The sequence below is a fragment of the Tenrec ecaudatus genome, chromosome 6 (genome assembly GCF_050624435.1).
Source record: "Tenrec ecaudatus isolate mTenEca1 chromosome 6, mTenEca1.hap1, whole genome shotgun sequence".
Classification (NCBI taxonomy): Eukaryota; Metazoa; Chordata; class Mammalia; order Afrosoricida; family Tenrecidae; genus Tenrec; species Tenrec ecaudatus.
The window spans coordinates 6,309,020-6,327,438 of record NC_134535.1 but is presented as its reverse complement, the minus strand read 5'-3'; positions in this window follow the sequence as shown (position 1 = coordinate 6,327,438).

Here is an 18,419-nt window from a genome sequence, read left to right as displayed (position 1 = left end):
CCGAATTGGCATGGACTAGGTGGCCTGGGTGGAGTGGCCCCCCGCCCACCTGCATTCCTTGGCTTGGGCCGCCTCTGGCCAGGGTCTTCAGATCTCTGTCTCCCCTGCTGCCACCCCCATCTCTTGTGGGCAGAGTGTGGCCGTGGAGGTAGCCCCCATCTGTCAGTTGGAGGACTTCCTGATGGGTGACCTGCCCCTCCTCCTTGATGAGTAATACTGGACTTTGGGTGCCCGGGTCTTGTTCCGCCTGGCCCTGCTAGGGCTCCAGGGTAGCTCTTGCTGGTCACAAGGGCAGAAGGTACGCAGGCCCCGTGTGCAGTCTGAACAGTGGGGTGTGGACGCGGTCCCATAGGCCCTGGCTCGGGGCATTCCCCGAAGACCACCCCACACACCCTGCTGACCAGGGCATGTCATTTCGCATGTCCCCTGCCTGGGCTGGGGGTTCCTGGGTGCCCCTGAGACTGCCCCACCCTGCCACCTGGATCTACACTTCCAGCAGGTGAGATGAAGGAGCAGTGCTGGCCGGTTTGTGACGCTCCGTGGGGCCCTGCTGGCCCAGTGGGTTCTACGTTGCTCTGCAAACCAGAAAATGGGCAGTTTGAGACCACCTGCCTCCCTCTGGGAGGAAGATGAGGCTTTTACTGTCGCGGAAACCCACAGGAGCAGTTCTGCCCTGCCCCACAGGGTCACTGTGCATCGGCACTGACCCCACAGCAGGGAAAGGCATGAAGCGACGTGGGCAGATGGAGTGGGCCATCTCAGGTTCTAATTCTTCACTTGCTCCTTTGACGGGGGAGGCCCTGCCATCTTCGAGGCCCCTGCCCAGCAGCTCGCCAGTCAGTGCCTTCCGTTCCATCACAGCTGCTGGGTGTCACACTCGTCCAGTCCTGCTGCCCTCACCAAAAGCTGCTGCTTGCCCCCCAGTGCCCACTCAAACGGCCTGCTCCACAGCGCAGTGGTATACATGTGGCCGCAAACCCAGGGTCAGCAGTTCAGGCCACCAGCCCCTCCGTGGAAGAAGCGTGTCTTAGAAGGAACCCTGTGAGGCTGTTCTACCCTGTGTTCTAATCGGAACATGCTAGATGGTGCTTAAGCGCCCAGCTGTGAACCCACAGTCGGGTTCAAACCCCAGCTGCTCCGGCTAGCGATCTGTTCCTATATGTCTCCAGTCTGGCCTGGGGGACTCGCGGGACAGTTTTCCATCATGGTGTTAGAGATTGTGTCACCCCCAAAGGAGCATCAGCCCTGACCTGAGCCCATGGCTCCTTGGGGCTCCTCTTGGCCAGCTGAGTGAGTAGCACCACCGTAGTGGGTGTCAGGACAGCCTTTCTGAGAGTCAGAGTCCACAAGCCAGTGGAGAGCAAGCCACATGGAGACCGCCCAGAAGCAGAAGCTCCAAAATGCAAGGACCTTCCTTCCCCCAGAACCTCTTAAAACTCACCCCCTGCCCTCAAATCGGCTCTGACTCCTGGTGACCCCACAGGACAGGGTACAGCTGTCCCTGAGTTGTAGTGTTGGTCCTGGCTGGTGGTGACCCTGCAGGCAGAGCCGAATTGAACTGCCCCTGGGGGTGCCCACCCTTACAGGAGTAAAAAGCCTCATATTTCTCCCATGGAGTGACCTCGAGCTTAGCCACCCACTGCGTAGCCCACCCCCACGGCCAGGGCCCCTCCCTCAGAGTCAGCACCCTGATTCAGAATTCTAGCCTCCTCCACTGTGAGAATAACTCTCCATTTCGTAAGCTCCTCCCCGTGGTGGTTCTGTGTCCGTGCTCGCTGGAGAAGGAAGGCAGATGCTGTGTTAGAATTGACAACTGGTGCTTTTTGAAGCCTGTTGATGACATTCAACCGGCGAGCAGGGCGGTACCAAACCAGCCGCTGGTGACTGCCTCCTTCCCCCACCCGTGGAAAGATGGTCCACCACGCACAGGTGTAGGAGCAACTCAGACATCTTCGCACGGTCACAATATGGAAGCCCCCGGAAGAGTTTTTGTTAACGGAGGCCGATCGCGACGCTCCCGCTGGGGCCTCCACGAGGCTCATTGCCACCTTTGCAAGTGACAAGCCCATTGCAGGTTAGCCGATAACACCTGTATGAAACTATTTCCCAGATAGCTGGGTCTCCTTGGAGCCACGTGGCTGTGGTTTTGCAAAGCGCTGACACGCAAAAAAGCCAGGTGGTCTCATCCCAGCGTGGCATCAGCTAGCTGTGACGAAGGCTGGGCGGCGGACTAGATGCAGAAAAGTTGTTCTCATGGGTGTGGAGGGGGTGGGGAGGAGACTTAAAATGGCCCTTTCCCGTAGCTGTGGTGTCCCTCGATCCGTCACCGACACACGAGAGATCACTTTGCCGTGTGAGAAGGGAGCCGCCGTGGGCTGCTTACCGCAAGGTCAGCCGTTGGTCTCGACTGCCGTAAAGAGGGGCAGTCTTGGGAACCCACAGTGCAGTTCCCCCGTCTTACAGGGTTGCCGCGAGTCCAGAGGGACTCGATGGACCTGGGAACTCTGCTACCATAAAGCCCCCTGTGTGTCTGGAAAGTGAGCCCCGACTGGACTTAGGGGCTGCTGATCTCAAGGTTAGTGGTTCTAACCCACCAGTTGATCCTCGGGGGAATGAGGTGGTCTGTCCCTGTAAAGATTGACAGCCCTGGAAACCCTCCACAGAGCACTGAATTCAGAGGTGCTCTGATAGAGTCAGGGGTTACATGTGCAGCTGCCACCCACAAGGTCCCCGGTTCGAATCCACCAGCCACCTCTTGGGAGAGAGATGAGGCTGCTTATTAAGGTCGTAGAAACCCCAAAGGGGCAGGTCTACTCTGTCCCACAGGGTGGCCGTGGTCATAACTGACTTGACGGCAGTGAGTTGGGAGTTCGTTTGCTAGGAGTTGGAGTGGATGCAGCGGGGCCATCTGGCATGGGAGCACACCCTGCTCCTCGGGACAGGTGACATTGGACACTGGTGCTGAGAAAGCACCCGTGCTCGTTGTTTAACTAGCTCTCCTGCCACAGCAGGACCGAGGTCCATTACAATGTTACTTTTCCGGCTTGGGAACACTCCGGGCACGGCTGAGGCCTGACGGGGAGGGAGCCGGAGGGTATTCCAGGCTATGTCCTTCCTCTCCCCTCGCCCCCCCCCCACGTGTGGAGCTTCTCTCACGCACGTGTGTGCGTGCCCCCACACGTCCACGTGAACACAGGGACAGCACCCCAGCAAACACCCTTGTTGCTTTTGTCCCTCCACCCCTCCCCTGCTCCTCCCTCCACCCCATGCTCAGCCTGGCCGAACCTCCGGCATCTGCAGCTGTGGGTGTGACCGTCTTTCCCGCTCCCGCCCCGTGACAACCATGGCCTCCTGGAGCATGCCCTCGCCAGCTGGCTTCCTTTGCTGAGCAGAGCGGCTTCCAGATCCGTCGGTGCCAGGGCGGTGCTGGCCAGCTCTGCCACCTTGCAGCGACGCGTGACACCCCTCTGTGGGTGGGAACCTGGGTTCCTGCACAGACGGTCCTTCTGCTTCCCGATGAGAGAGAGTACGGCCATAGGCGGTGTGCACATCTGGTTGAGGTGTAGTCTTTTCTACCTAGGCATCCACACCAACTAGGGAGACTCCGGGGTTGCCTGGTGCTTCTGTCCCCGTGTTTTTACGGAAGCGCCAGACTGCTCCGTGGTGGCTGTGCAGCACTGGAGTCCCACCACGGCCACACCATCGCACGATCACCGAGTTTCTTTCAAACATCACCGTCATTCTCATTAGGCATATATTTTTTTAATAATTGCATTGAGGGCTCGTATAACTTATCACAATCCATACATATGTCTGTTGTGTTGAGCACATTTGTACATTTGTTGCCATCATTCTCAAAACATTTTATTTCTACTTGAGCCCTTGGTATCAGCTCCTCATTTTCCCCCTCCCTCACGAACCCTTGATAATTTATAAATTATTATTTTGTCATATCTTGCACTGTCTGACGTCTCCCTCCACCCTCTTTTCTGTTTTCCATCCCCCCAGGGAGGGGGTTATATGTAAATCTTTGTGATCAGTTCCCCCTTTCTATCCCACTTTCCCTCAAACCTCCCGGTATCGCCACCCTCACCACTGGACCTGAGGGGTTCATCTATCCTGGATTCCCTGTGTTTCCAGTTCCTATCTGTATCAGTGTACATCGTCTGGTATAGCCAGGTTTGTATGGTAGAATTGGGATCATAGCTGGAGGGAGGAAGCATTAAAGAACTATACTGCACCCTGACTGGCTCATCTCCCTGTGACCCCTCTGTAAGGGGATGTCCAGTTGCCTACAGATAGGCTTTGGGTCCCCACTTCACACTCCCCCTCATTCACAATGATAAGATTTTTTTTTTTGTTCTTTGATGCCTGATACCTGATCCCATCAACGCCTCATGATCACACAGGCTGGTGTGCTTCTTTCATGTGGGCTTTGTTGCTTCTCAGTTAGATGACCGCTTATTTATCTTCAAACCTTTAAGACCCCAGATGCTATATCTTTGGATAGCCGGGCACCATCAGTTTTCTTCACCACATTTGCTTATGCACCTGCTTTGTCTTCAGAGACTGTCGGGAAGGTTAGCATCGTGGAATGCCAGTTTAATAGAACAAAGTGTTCTTCCATTGAGGGAGTACTTGAATGGAACCCCATTGTCCATCTGCTATCTTAATACTACACCTATAAATATATGCACATAGATCCATTTCCCCATATTGACATATGCATGCCTATATTTAGACCTTGGTAAATGTCCTTTGCCTCCTAGTTCTTTCCTCTATTTCCTTTTACTTTCCTCTTGTCCCACTATCATGCTCAGCCTTCATTTGGGTTTCAGTAATTCCTCTTGGTTACATTTCTCTTGATCAAGCCCTACCAGGCCTCTTACACCCTCCTTGCCACTGATTTTGGATCACTTGTTTCCTTGTCCCTGAGTTTGTTAACACCACTTCCTTTCCCCTCCCCCCACCTCCCCTTCTCCCATGACCCCCTGGAACCATTGGTCCCGTTGTTTTCTCCTCCAGACTGTTCATCCAGCCTCTCTTACCTAGATAGACCTGCAGAAATAATAATATGCACCAAAAGACGACAGCAAAACCAACAAAAGAAAACAAAATCGAGCAATAACAACAAAAAATTCCAATGACACGAGAAATGCCTGTAAACAGTTCAAGGTCTGTTGACCTTGAGAAGTGTTTTCTGGTCAAGTCTAATGTGTCAGGCCCTGGCCCCAAAGTCTAATTTTGGTACTCCCTCGGGACTTCCTCGCTCTGCTCCCCTTGTTGTTCTGCCTTGGTGTGGTGGGGTCAGATCAGGTGCAGTTCCCACACTGTCTCCAGTGTTGTCCACTGTAGGGCTATGGGTCAGTGAGGGATGTCGTGTCTTGTAGTGGGGCCAGCCATATGGTCCTCTCTGTGCATTGGCTGCTCTGAGCAGGGATATCATCCTCAAGGCTTGGTGGGCCAGGATGTGCTCCACTCTCTCTTCCTCCCCCTTCATTTGCTTCCATATGATCTGATTAGACATGTCCCTCTCCCTGAGCTGTAGCCTCAGTGCTGTCCTCTGAAATAAATTCTTCTGGTGGGAGGGGCGCCTGTCCATGTAGTAGTTGGGTTTGGGGCCAGTCCCTCAGACCTCCCTACTGGTTCCCTGCTTCATGCCAGTATATTGAATTCACATCTTGGAGCACGGGATTGAGGTCCTGTTTCCATGTGGAGATGTAAACAGTACCTTCCCCTTGGTTGGCTTAGTGCCCTGTTTCTCCACTACCCTTTTTTTTCTCCCCCCCCCCCCACCTTTTTAGGTGTCTACCATATGTATCCCTGGATTTGGTCTGGTCCCTGCCATACTACCTGGTCCTCACCCCAGGAATGTTTGTATACAGTAGCTTTTTCCCTATGCCCCTTTTGCATTTTTTTTTTTTTTAGCTTACCTCAGCGGACTCATGTTTACTTGTCCTTTTGTGCTTGGTTTACTTCGCTTAGCATGACTTCCTCCAGTTCTTCCCATGTGGCGATGTGCTTCATGCGCTCCTCACTGCCTTTTAGGGATGCGTAGTACTCCATTGTATGTATATACCACAGTTTTAAAATCTGTCTATTGATGGAAATTTGGGTTGTTTCCAACTCCTTGCAATTGTGAACTGTGCTGCAATGAGCATTGGAGCACAGATGTCTGGCTGTGGTTTGTTTCTTGCCTTTTCTGGGTATATGCCCAGTAGGGGGATTGCTGGGTCGTATGGTAGCTCAATTCCCATCTGTTTTAGATATCGCCAGATCATTTTCCACAGAGGCTGTACATACCTACAGGTCCACCAGCAGAGGATGAGAGTACCTGTCTCCCCACAGCCCCTCCAACACTTGTTGCTTTCTGATGTTTTGAATTGGGCTAGCTTTGAGGGTGTCAGGTGGCATCTCATTGCTGTTTTAATTGGCATTTCTCTTATGGCTACTCATTAGGCAAATCTTGAAGGACTGGGCAGCTGCCAAGCTCCTGGTAGTGGAAGCCAGTTTCCCCCAATTCTAATTTTCACTTGAAAGTTCCCGTTTTGTCCCCTTGCAGCAAATACCATCAGAGGTTCACCCTGCCGTCCTCGCCGTTCACTTTAGAGAGAAGACGTCTGCCAGGCATCCGTGTCAGAACAACCCTGCTCGGTCAGAGGAACAGTTAGTCCAGCTGGAAACTCACAGGCCCCAGGGCTGCTTCTCTTGCACCCCTCCCTCCCCCAGACACTCTCCCCCACCCCTCTGGAAGCTGTGAATGAGGGGATCCAGTGTGGAGCTGAACACAGGATCCTTTTGCGTGCTACACCCAAAGCCAAACCAGACCTTCTGCCATCAGCCAGTTCTGACCCATAGGGCCCCCCCTGTCACAGGAGGACACACTGGACGTTACCATGCCATCCTCATGGTTGTCCTTTTGCTTGGGCCCGTTGACGCAGCCACTGCCCTTCCTCGTTTTGGCTGCCTGGGGATTTCTGCTATCCACCGGTTTGCCCGGGGGGAACAGACCAGCACAGCTTCCAGACGAAGGAGACGTGAAGAAGACATAGGGTGGCCACTTCTGAGAAGCTACCCCTTGACAACCTCACAAGTCGCATGGAAACAGCCACCCCACAGGGCAGAGTGCAGCCGTCCACTGGGATGTTGTGTGCTGTAAGCCTTCGGGGCCGCAGGCTGCCACGCCGTCCTGTCCTGGAGCCGCTGGGGGGTTCGAATTGTCGACTTCGGGGTTAGCATTCAGGCACGTTGACCACTGCACTAGCAGGGCTTCATCAGGGCATCAGATGAAAAGAATTTGGTGCCGGGAGTGGGGGTGGTGGGGTGAGTGGCATTATATTGGTTTTATGCAACAATATAACACATTCTAGACACATTTTGGTTTTTGACATGGCTCACCACCTCAATGTAGAGTATCCTGCCTGCCCCTTCCTCCCTGAGTTCCCTGTTTCCATTCATAGCCCCCCATTCCCCCCCATCAGTGGGAGACAGACGGGCTTTCTACTCCCCTAAGGAATGACAGTCTCAGAAACCCACAGCGGCGGTCCTGCCCTGTCCTGCAGGAGGCTATGATTCAGTGTCAGCCCCGGTGGCAGGGAGTTTGGTTTGGGGGCGCAGCTGCACTGGTTACGTCATCACGTGGGGGCAGCCATGCCGACTTCCCTTTTCTAAATGATCTCATCACCATTTGGAGGAACTCAGTGACCCCATGTTAACCCTCCCCCTTTCCTGCTCCCTGCCATCTCTGCTCACCCCAGGCTGCGGTGTCTACCCACAGACCTGTTCCACTCCAAGTGAGATGATACAATGGTGCCCCAAATCAAGCTTCACCTATGTTGTAGTCTCCACCCATGTCATTTCTCCTTAATCTCCAGATTCCAACACATAGCAGCCCCAGAGGACAGAGCAGCACCTCCCCAGAGAGTGTCTCAGGTTACAGTCTCCACGGAAGCAGACACCTCATCGTTCTCTGAGGGAGCAGTGCGGGGTTCAAACGCCTGACCTTTCAGCTAGCCGCTGCGCATTTCGTCCCTGTGCCACCGAACTGCCTTCTCGTGACCATTGACCTTCGCAAAACACTGCCCTGGGCATCGAGACCCCATAGGGCAGGGCAGAACTGCCCCTGGGGGTCAGAGACTGACTATGGGGGTAGAAGGCCCGTACTTTCTCCCTCTCCTCACGATAGCTGAACTGTATTCCATGGTGTGTAGATACAACACAGGATTTAAGGAATGGCTTGGGGCCACACCTGCCCTCCTCTGCCCACATGAGGGAGACGGGAAACCCAGCTCACCCACCTGAGGCCAATGGCCGCAAGGCAGCCATCCAATGGGCCACCATCTTCCACTTTTTTTTTTCACCTTCCACTATTTATTTATTGACCCTACTCTGACACCAGATGTTCTTCCCACAGCACACCGCTTCTTTATGGGGCTCAGTCATCCGTGGCAACAGCCACATAGAACCCACAGGCGGAACTCACGATGAAAGGGGTCTATCAGAGACGTTAACAGGTGCTCACTAGCCCACATTGGAGGACACTAAGGATACAGTCTGGTCCTCAGCAGCACCAGCAGCCAAGTCTCTCTGGCCCTGCATCCCTCGTCCTTCCACACAGTTCCTAGGCCTGGCCTCTGAGGCTCTGCTGCCCTGCCGCATGGTCTCTGCCTCAGCCACGTCCAACAGGGGTCCCCCACCTGCTCCACGGGTGACTGTCTTGCTCCATGTTCTCAGGGTTCTCTCAGCCCCTGCTTCTGAGGTGGCCCTTTTATATACACAGAAAGGGCAGGACTGACCAATCCCTGAGTTAGGGTCCCCTATGCCTCATTTGCATGGCCCCTCCCAATCACTCCGTGGGCAAGACAGGATAAATGTCAGCCATCAATCAGTAAACTGCATGTCACCATGGTAACACAGACTCCATTCCCTTCCTGCACTCACCTACTGACGGACCATGTCTTCACCCTGTCCCCCACCCCACCCCCACATTAAGGCTTCTCTTTGCGGCCCTGCTTTTTCTCCTCCTCAGTCCAGACCCAGGAGGCCGGTCCCTCGGCGATCCCATGATCACCCTTTCAGGGGCCACCGTGCTGCCTCCCAAGAGGGCCACACCATTCTATCTTCCTGTCAGCCAAGCTGGTAGGCTTTTGTTCCCATGGGTGTGAGATCGGGGCTCACGGGGGTCTGATCTGCCTCCACGCATCTTGGGTGTTGCTTCTCTGGAGGAGAGTGGACGCCAGGTGCCTGGTTGAGCAGGTCAGAGAACAGCGTTGCCTGCAGCTGCGCCGGCAGAAACCGGAGAGCTGGAGAGAGAAAAGGCGGGGATTGCGTTTTGAATGAAACCTAAGGCAAGTGTTTGCATCCACACGAGCAGATTTCCCTTTGAGAAGCGAGGGCCTCGCGCAGCTGCCTCAACCCTGCGTTCTGGGGGTCAGAGCAGCCAACTCGGGTTTAGCGAATGAGCAATGGTTGCCGAGCAAGGGGCGCAGCAGTCACACACAACGTGTCCCTTTCTACGCGGCGTTGTCCCCGCAAATCAGGAGCCAGCGTTTGAGGACAAGGCATCCTGATGAAAACGGAGTCGGCCCGGACGTGTCTGAAAGATAGTCATCACTTTTGTAAAGAACATACAGTCGATGACTTCTGGGAGTGACGGTGTGAAATTGTCACTGAAATGGACAAATCCACAACAGGGCACCCTAGTCCCCCTGCTCCCCCACGCCCCATTTCCATCAGTGTTTCTCTTGGAGGAAGCAGGGATCAGAGGGGCTCGGTTAAGACACCCTGACTGGGAGTGGTGGGGATAAGAGCAGGCCTGAAGCCAACCAGCACCGTGAGGTAAGGCGAGAGCCACACACAATGGTTGGAACTTACTGTGCTGCCTAGACAGTGCAGTCTTTCCAGCAAAATCCCCCTGAAACACTAAAGTGGGTGGGGCTCCTGCTACACACCAGGGGACACCACCGAAGTGTAGATGCTGTGGCCTTGGCCTTGAGCACACAGGGACAATGACTGCTGGCCAGCTGCCCTCTCCTCCAGGCAGGGCTGACGTCAAAGGGGGACGGAATTTCCCCAGATAGTGCCAGATCTGAAAACACCAGCAGCCACTTGTGGATGCCCCCTAGTGTGTCCCATTAGGACTGTTTTCCTGCTGGTCGTCCTACCTGCGCGGACCTGTGATTCCACTTTGCTGAGCTCCTCAGTCCAAGCCCAGGAAAGCAGCAGCCAAGACATGAGACGGCCTATTGCACTGGGCCCATCGATGCATAAGGCTTCTCCCAAGGGTTGAAGAGCAAGGATGTTCCTTGGAGGATGGTGGGTCCCTGACCCAAGCCATGGTCTTTCAACTGTCTCGTAGCCTTGGGAACGCTGAACCATGAATAAAGTCCCAGAAGGCAGGTGAGCAGGTGCATTGCAGTGATGCATACTGAAAGGACTGTGGGCTGTCAGAACAAATGCCCAGAGGAGCTGCTGGCCTCCTGCATAGGGCATGGCCATTACTCCGTGGGCATCCCTTCAGTGGAGGTGGTACCCAGCAGCCCACTGGCAAGCCTTCGACCACCTGCTAGGGTGGCCCCACTGCTGATCACAAAACGGTCTCCTTGCTGCTCCCCAGACTGGGCAGCTCTGGCGAACCAAGACTGTGCAGAAGAAAAGAAACTAGGGCCGGGGGACTGAACAAAGGCTGTCTCCCATCAAAAAGAACAACAACCAACAAATTAAAGCCAGAATGCATGCCCCTTCGAAGCAGGGGTGGTACTTTGGACTTGTTGTCAGGAAGTGGCCAAGCCCTGGGAAAGACAGGCTTGGTTCAGTCGAGCGGCAGTGAAAAGGAGGGACGGCTTCGGTGACACGGATTGACACAGGGGCGGCAACAACAGGCTCAAATAGTATATAGTTGGGACCGTGCAGGAGCGGGCGATGCTTTGCTCTGTCTGCTTGGGGTCGCTGTAAGCCAGAGCTGACTGAATAGCAACCTGTATAGCTATGTATTAAACCACAGAGGCACACACACTTACATAGGAGGAGTCTTTTAAGGATTTATGGAAAGTGGATTATAAGAAAGCATGAATTTTTTAAAGTGCACCAAAATACTCACACTAACTTATTATAAGATGCCCCCCAATTATCTAGTCTGAGGTACTAAGAAGGATAAGGTGTCAGTGTGAAAAGAACCTCTATCAGACCCACAAGAACTCTGCTAGAACCGTCTGCTAAAATCAAAGCAAGAGCAAACATCGGATTTACAGTGATGCTCGGGTGGGAAAATGGTGAAATCATTGCCGCTTCGCAGAAAAATTATGGAGAGAATGCCTCAGAGAAATCGGCAGTTTGCAAATGGAGAATTCGCGACGAAGGGGCCAGAGGGTGTTGATGACGAAGCCTGCCACAGCAGACTATCCACAATATTACTGGGAAATTAATCTGGTTAGTGCCCTCCTTGAGAAGAACCAAGAAGCAAGGGTTAGCAGCACAATCAAGAGCCAGTACCACAGCCACCTCCTTCAATTCAGCTTACATAATTCTGACTAAAAAATTAAAGTTGAACCAACATTGTGCTTGGTGGGTGCTAGACTGTTGCCCCTCCCTCCATCCATTGCAGACAAGAGCAGAGCAATGTTTGATGGAGGCGAATCAAGAGCCTGAAGCATTTTCTCTAAGACGTGGTTTACCAGTATGACCCTGAAGACGAACCACAGCCAAAACAATGGCTTCAAGAGGTGGAGGTGGGTGGTGCAGGGAAAGGAAAAGCTGACAGGTCCAGAGCAAAGGTCATGTCAGTGGTATTTATGGGGCGCTCGAGACATTTTGTTTGTGCGCTTTCTGGAGGGGCAAGAAATGATCACACCTGCTTGTGTGAGAGTTTATTGAGAATGTGAGCCAGACTGCAGCAAAATTCCAGCCAAGCTCACCTGCCAGTCCTTCCCCACCACCGCTGTACTCCTGCGCCTTCCTCCACCATGCAAGAGTTTCCATAGAAAACCAGGGGGCTCCCACCTGACAAACCTGATTCGGCACCTTCTGGCTTCTGTTTGTTTCCTAACCCTTCATAAAATCTTCCAAGGGAACTCATGCTGCTTCATAATATTTCCCCCCTCAAAGTTAATCATGCCCAAAAAGACGGTCCCAATATGGTTATATCCCAGCCCCTTAGTTCTCCACAGACAGCCGAAATGGCTGGTGTCTTTGCTCACAAGTGTCTTGCCCTTCATGAAGCTTATGTTGAGAGAGTTTATATATCTATATATATTCTAATTTTCATCTTTTCATTCCATCTCCCCATGAATGTTCTGGGGAATCTGTAACATATTTGCCGGCTCGTGATCGTTTCCCCTCTACGTATGCAATTTGGTGACATCAAGTGAATTCAACAGGAAGGACTCAGGTGCCCCTGATCCAAGTCACGATATTTCCAGTCACCTCATATGCACGTGAAGGTTAGACAGTGAATCAGGAAGGCCGAAGAAACACCAATGCCTTTGAACTATGGTGTTGGTGAAGGACATTGAAAGCCCCACAGACAGCCAAACAGACAAACAGATCAGTCTTAGAAGGGGCACACCCAGAAGGCCCCTTCGAGGTGAGGATGCTGAAAACTGTGGACCTGTAGTCAGGGAGAGACCAGCCCCTGGGGAGAGGCGCCATGCTTGGTAAAGAGGACAGCCCCTGGACAAGATGGATGGACACACAGCCCCTGGGTGGTGTGTGGTTGTTGACATCAGCTGGGTGGTGTGTGGTTGTGACTCAGGGCCAGCTCGACAGCACCTAACCACAAATAACAACCACACCCCGCGAGTTGTGCAACATCACCAAGTCCCCATAATGAAAACCACTGCCTAACAGACACCTGCCGCTCCCTCCTCCTGCCCTGGTGCCAGGAATCCACTTGGGCTTCCATGCCAACTCTAGGTATCCCATAGAAGGGGGACCCTCCACTAGCTGTCTGTGATCATTAAGGTTTATTGCGCCAACCTGGACGATAAATACGTGTGGCGTTAATTGAAGGGTGACGAGATAAATGGCTCAGTGAGCCCCACCTTTCTAGTTCTCAGGTCTCTTGCTTTCTGATGGTCAGACCAGGGTGCAGCTGCCTTAGCCAGTTCCCTGCTTCGGCTGGCAAGGCTCACTTCCTGTAAGACATCCCTGAGGAGAAGCCACATGGACCTACCCTGATGCAGCCCTGGGTGCTGGAGCAGCCGTGTGGAGACCCCTGCCAGCGCTGAGATGCTTACACGCTCACTGACTCGACTTTCCTCCTGCAGTTGGTGTCATTGCGTGTGTTTTGTGAGATGGAGGAGGATTTTGTAGATCAGCGTTTGACATATGGGCTGATGTTGGACTTATGGGCTTGGACAGCACTGGGTTGGGATGCTTTCTTAATGAATCCTTACCCTTTATATAAAACTCTCCCTTATATATATGAGTTTCTGTGGATTTGTTTCCCTAGTTTACCCAGACTAAGCCACTGTCCTTCTGGGATGGATGGGTCTCCCTCAGCATGATGTCCTCAAGGTTCATCCAGGTCACCACAAATATCCAGTCTTCATTCACTTTATAGCTGAACAAGATCCCAGGACCACTCCGTCCACTGGATCCAGCCATCTGCTGGGGGCCCTTGTCCATGTTCCCACCTTCTGGCCCATAAGACAGGCTGCCACGAAGACAGGCCTGTGGGTCTCTGTGTGCCTCCCTGCCTGTTTTCTTCTGGGTGGGCACCTAGGACTGGCATTGCCAACTTTTGAGGTACCACCCTGCTGTTCTTCACGACCCCCCCCCCAACTTCTGCATTCCCACCAGCCATCGATGAAGTTCCAATCTCTCCACATCTCACCAACATGTATTGTTTTCTGTTTGTTAGCTGAAGGAGCCCTGACGGCATCGTGGTTACGAGTTGGGTCACTAACAGCAAGGTCAGCAGTTCAAAACCACCAGCCGCTCTGTGGGAGAAAGAAGAGGCTTTCTACTCCCTTCAAGAGTTACAGTCTCGGAAACTCACAGGGACAGTTCTACCCTGTCCTGTAGGGTCTCTGTGGGTTGGTCTCGACTCGGTGGCAGTGAGTTGGTTGTTGTGTATTTGATCTCAGCCATCCTGGTTCAGGTGGTGTGTGGGGGTGGGGGGTGCGGGGGAGTCAGATAAGCTTGTGGTTTGGATTCTGTAAAGTTTCCAAGGATCTTTCATAAGTCAATTTCCAGGTCTTTCTCCGGTGGCACTGCTGGGTGGATTTGAACACCTGCCCACACACACCTTGCAAGGAGCAGCCAGCCTCTTCACCATCTGCCCCCTCCAGGGCTGCCCATCACTCCGTGTGGTGAAGGTTACAAAAGGCCCTCCAGATACAGAGGATCCACAGACACTTAGCTCGGGGAGAACCAGGACCACGCCTTCCTCTCCCTTCTGATCTCAGCCTTTACTCAGGCCTGCTGGTTTTCCTGTCGGTCTGAATACAGCCCGCTCCCACCTCATCCGGAGCGGGTGGACAGGAAGGAGTGACGTGAGGTGGGAGGGTTTGAATTCTCAGTTCCTTTGACCCTCTGCTCAGTCATCAACAAATGTGGGCCAGAGCCAGGTGGAACCGGGCACACCCCCCCACCCCCAACAAGCTTCTCAGAGGGAAGTTGGAAAGCCTTATCTAGCCCACAAGGAACCTCACCATTTCAGGTCTCCCCCGCTTCACCCCAGATGGCCCCGACCCTCTGCCCATTCCACGTGGCTCCCAGTGACCAGCTTGCCTGCGGGGCCCTGCTTCTCCCCTCTGTCAGGGCCAGCTCACGTCCAGTGTGAGTCCAAGGCCGCTGAGATGCTGACCTGGGTGTCGCAGAAGGTGCCCCAAAGCAGGGACCTTGAGCTGAGACCTCCAGTAGGAGAGGAGGAAGTGAAGGGAACGGAATTCTAGGAAGTGGGAACAGCAGGTGCTAAAACTCGGGGTAGGAGGAAGCTGATTGTTTGCCAGGAAGGCAGGCTGGACGAGTAGACAAGGACAGAGGCAAGTGGGCTTGGGGCGGCGTCAGGGAGCGTGGGCTCTGAGGGTACTGAGGAAGGATGCAAAGGATGGGAGCGAGGACAGGGCTGGAGGCCCCGGGAGGTGGGAGATAAGGCAACTGCCTGATGGTGGCCTGCCCGCCTGGAGGCTGGCTGGCGGGGTGTCTGAGATAAGCAAGGCAGGGGCACTGCGTTGGCTGCACGACGGGCAGTCACCCCTGGAGCAGCTCCAGGACAGCGCCCGGGGCCCAGCTCTTCATGCTGGCACACGGCAACCTTGCCCGGCTAAGCGCAGGGTCCGTGAGTATGAAACGAGCGAATGCTCTCTCGAGCACACGCCAAAGCACGTGTTTTGCTGAAGATCATTCACACACGTGGCCGTGGTACATGGATGGGGAGCTGCCAGAAATCCACGCATGATCCAGAAGGGGCCTTGGCACAAGGGATGTCACTGTTGATGCGGACGGGGTCTTGTCTGGAGGCGCAGCCAATACCAGGAAGACGTGTACCTGTGTTTGGTGCCCGCGCGAAGGGGTTCGGCTCTGCGGTTCACAGCGCACGACGGGTGACATCGTGGGTAACAGGAGCTCTCAACAGCACACTGCGCCCCTGTGGAATCTGTGTGCAGGCCAAGGGGACCGCACGGGTTCACATCAGGAACGCCGCGCCCCCAGGGTGGGGATCCGTTCTCCACCCTTCTTCAGGCTGCGTGCTGAGCAAATCACCGCCGAGGCTGGATGACAAGATGGCTTCAGGCTTGGAGAAAGACTCATTGGTGACCCGTCCTAATCACAGGGCACAAGCTTGCTTGCTGAAAGCCGAGGGACCTGAAGCACTTCCAGATGAAGGGCTAAGGGGACAGCCTTCCCTGTGGACAGTACATCCCCAGCAAGAAATGGAACTCCCCACCCACTGAGCCAATGATCAAGGTCATGATCCGGCCGGGCAGAGATAGATGCTGTCCAGGGTTCATGTCATGTGGGTCCAACACCCAGGGAAGAGACTCAGCGCATGGGCGTGTTGGCTGGGGTGGGTGTGCGGCAGGACACCTCTTTAACGTGTTGAAGCAAAGATCTCAGGACTTGAGGACTCACGTGCCCGTGACCCCCTTTCAGTCCCCACACACACGGGCCAAAGCTGGACAATGAAGAAGGGAGGAGGGGAAGGAATCGAGGCCACTGACTGCTGCGCTTGTGTGGACGGTGGACCACGCTGTGGACTCTCGGGAGAAGAGGAGCCCTGGTGGTGTAGTGGGCTCCACGTGGGGCTGCTAACCTAGAGGTTAACAGTTTGAGGCCAACAGTGTCCTGCAGGGGAAAGATGAGGCTTTCTATTCCCTTAAAGCAGCGGTTCTCAACCTGTGGCTCTCGACCCCTTTGGGGGTCCCACGAACCGTTCACAGGGGTCACCCGATTCATGACAGTAGCAAAATGACAGTGATGAAGTAGCAATGAAAATAATTTTGTGGTTGGGGGGTCACCACCACACAAGGAGCTGTGTGAAAGGGTCGCGGCCTGAGGAAGGTGGAGAACCACTGCCTTGAACAGTTCCAGTCTCAGAAACCCACAGAGGCAGCCCCCCATCCCACAGGGCCGCCTGAGTCAGAGTAGACACTACGGCAGTGAGCGTGTGTGTCTGACCAGAAGAACAAGCACATCTGTCTTGAAGAAGTAGAACCAGGCTGATGCTGAGAAGCCAAGGTGTTGGCACCTCGCCTCATGGAATGTGGAGAGGTTGCCAAGAGGGTCCGTGTCCAGAGCAGGGCTTCCTGAAGTGGACGGTCAGTTTGGAAAGAATGAAAAAAGGCAGCCCCTCGAGGAGGTGGATTGACACACGGCGGCAACAAGGGGCTCAGGTGCAGTGATGATGGGAGGAGGGGCAGGGCCAGGGTGGGCTTCTCGGTCTGCCACACACAAGGCCGCTATGAGTCAGGGCCAACAGGATGGCCCCTAACAACCACGTCTCCAACGGAGATGTGAAAATCACAGCAGCCTCTTCTGAATGAGACAGGTAGGCAGCCCACCCGGGAAGCCAGGGGAACAGCTTTGAAATGCAGAGCTCCGGTGATGGGCCCTGAGCTGGAACAGTGGTCCTCCACCTTCCTCATGCCGTGACCCTTTCATACAGTTCCTCATGTGGTGGTGACCCCAGCCATAACATTATTTCCGTTGCTACTTCATCACTGTCATTTTTCTATTGTTAAGAATTGGGTGACCCCTGTGAAAGGGCCATTCGGGTCGCTACCCACAGGTTGAGAACTGCTGGACTAGAGTCCGAAGCGACTCTGCTCAGCCTTGGCTCTGGGTTGGCCAGCTCCGAACAGGGTGACTTAGTGCTTGCTGATCACAGAGGGTCCTGGTAAGCCACGGGGATGGGAGCCAAAGTAATCTAATTCCCTGGCAAGTTCCTGGGACTTGAATAATGTTTTTTGAAATTAATAAGGTACAGGTAGGCACAGAGGCACCAAAAAAAAAGGCAAAATAAAAGACTTCAGAATAAAGCTAGGCCACATCTCGGCGTCCCAGTTTAAACTCCAGCAAAGCCGGGAACCCTCTCTTAGCCCCAATCGTCTCTAATAGGCCCCTCCTGCGGCGTGTACAGCTCCCAGAGTCCTATGCTTTATGTTTCCTGGGCTAATTGGTAGCAGAATTAAAAACAAGTCAGCATTTAACAAAAGGTTTCTACCTCTCCAAAGAGAGTGGCCCTTCTTCTACTTTAAAACACCGTGACCATTGCCAGGGGTTGGGGGGCCCCTGTTGTGGTTGTGAGTGTGTCCGGTCAGCTCCAACTCCCAGCAACGGAAGTACAACACCACGATACAGCCGGGTCCTGCCCCATCCTCGCATCTTTCTTACGCCTGAGGCCCTGGTGGCAGCCGCCGCGTCCATCCTTCTCGCCAAGGGCCTTCCTCCTCCCTGCTGACCCTCCCCTTGACCGAGCGTGACGCCCTTTCTCCAGTGGACCGGCCTCTCTTCACTCCATGTCCGAAGTACTCGAGATGAATTCTCGCCACCCTTGGTTCTAAGGAGAATTCTCCTTAGAAATACAGATGTGTCTGTCCCGTGGCAGTGGGGACAGTTTCTGTATCCTCCCCCAGCACTGTCATTAGAATGTAGGGCGTTCCCTGCAGTCTTCCTTATTGATCCAGCGTCCACATGCACGTGATGTGATCGAAAAGACGATCCCTTCAGGCTCATAGGGAAATCCTCACCGCTTCATGCTTTAATGGGGTCTTGTGAGCCGACGTCATTTAATCTCTCGACTACTGCTTCCGGGAACATCGATTGTTTATAGAGCAAAGGCACATTGTCAGGAGATATTATATCCTTCTGCTGATTGAAAAAATGGCAGATGATATCGAAACCACCCTTGGGGGAGGACGAGGTGATCAGGTGATGCCCAGGGCATGTGTAGGGAGGAGACACTATTCTGGAAGATT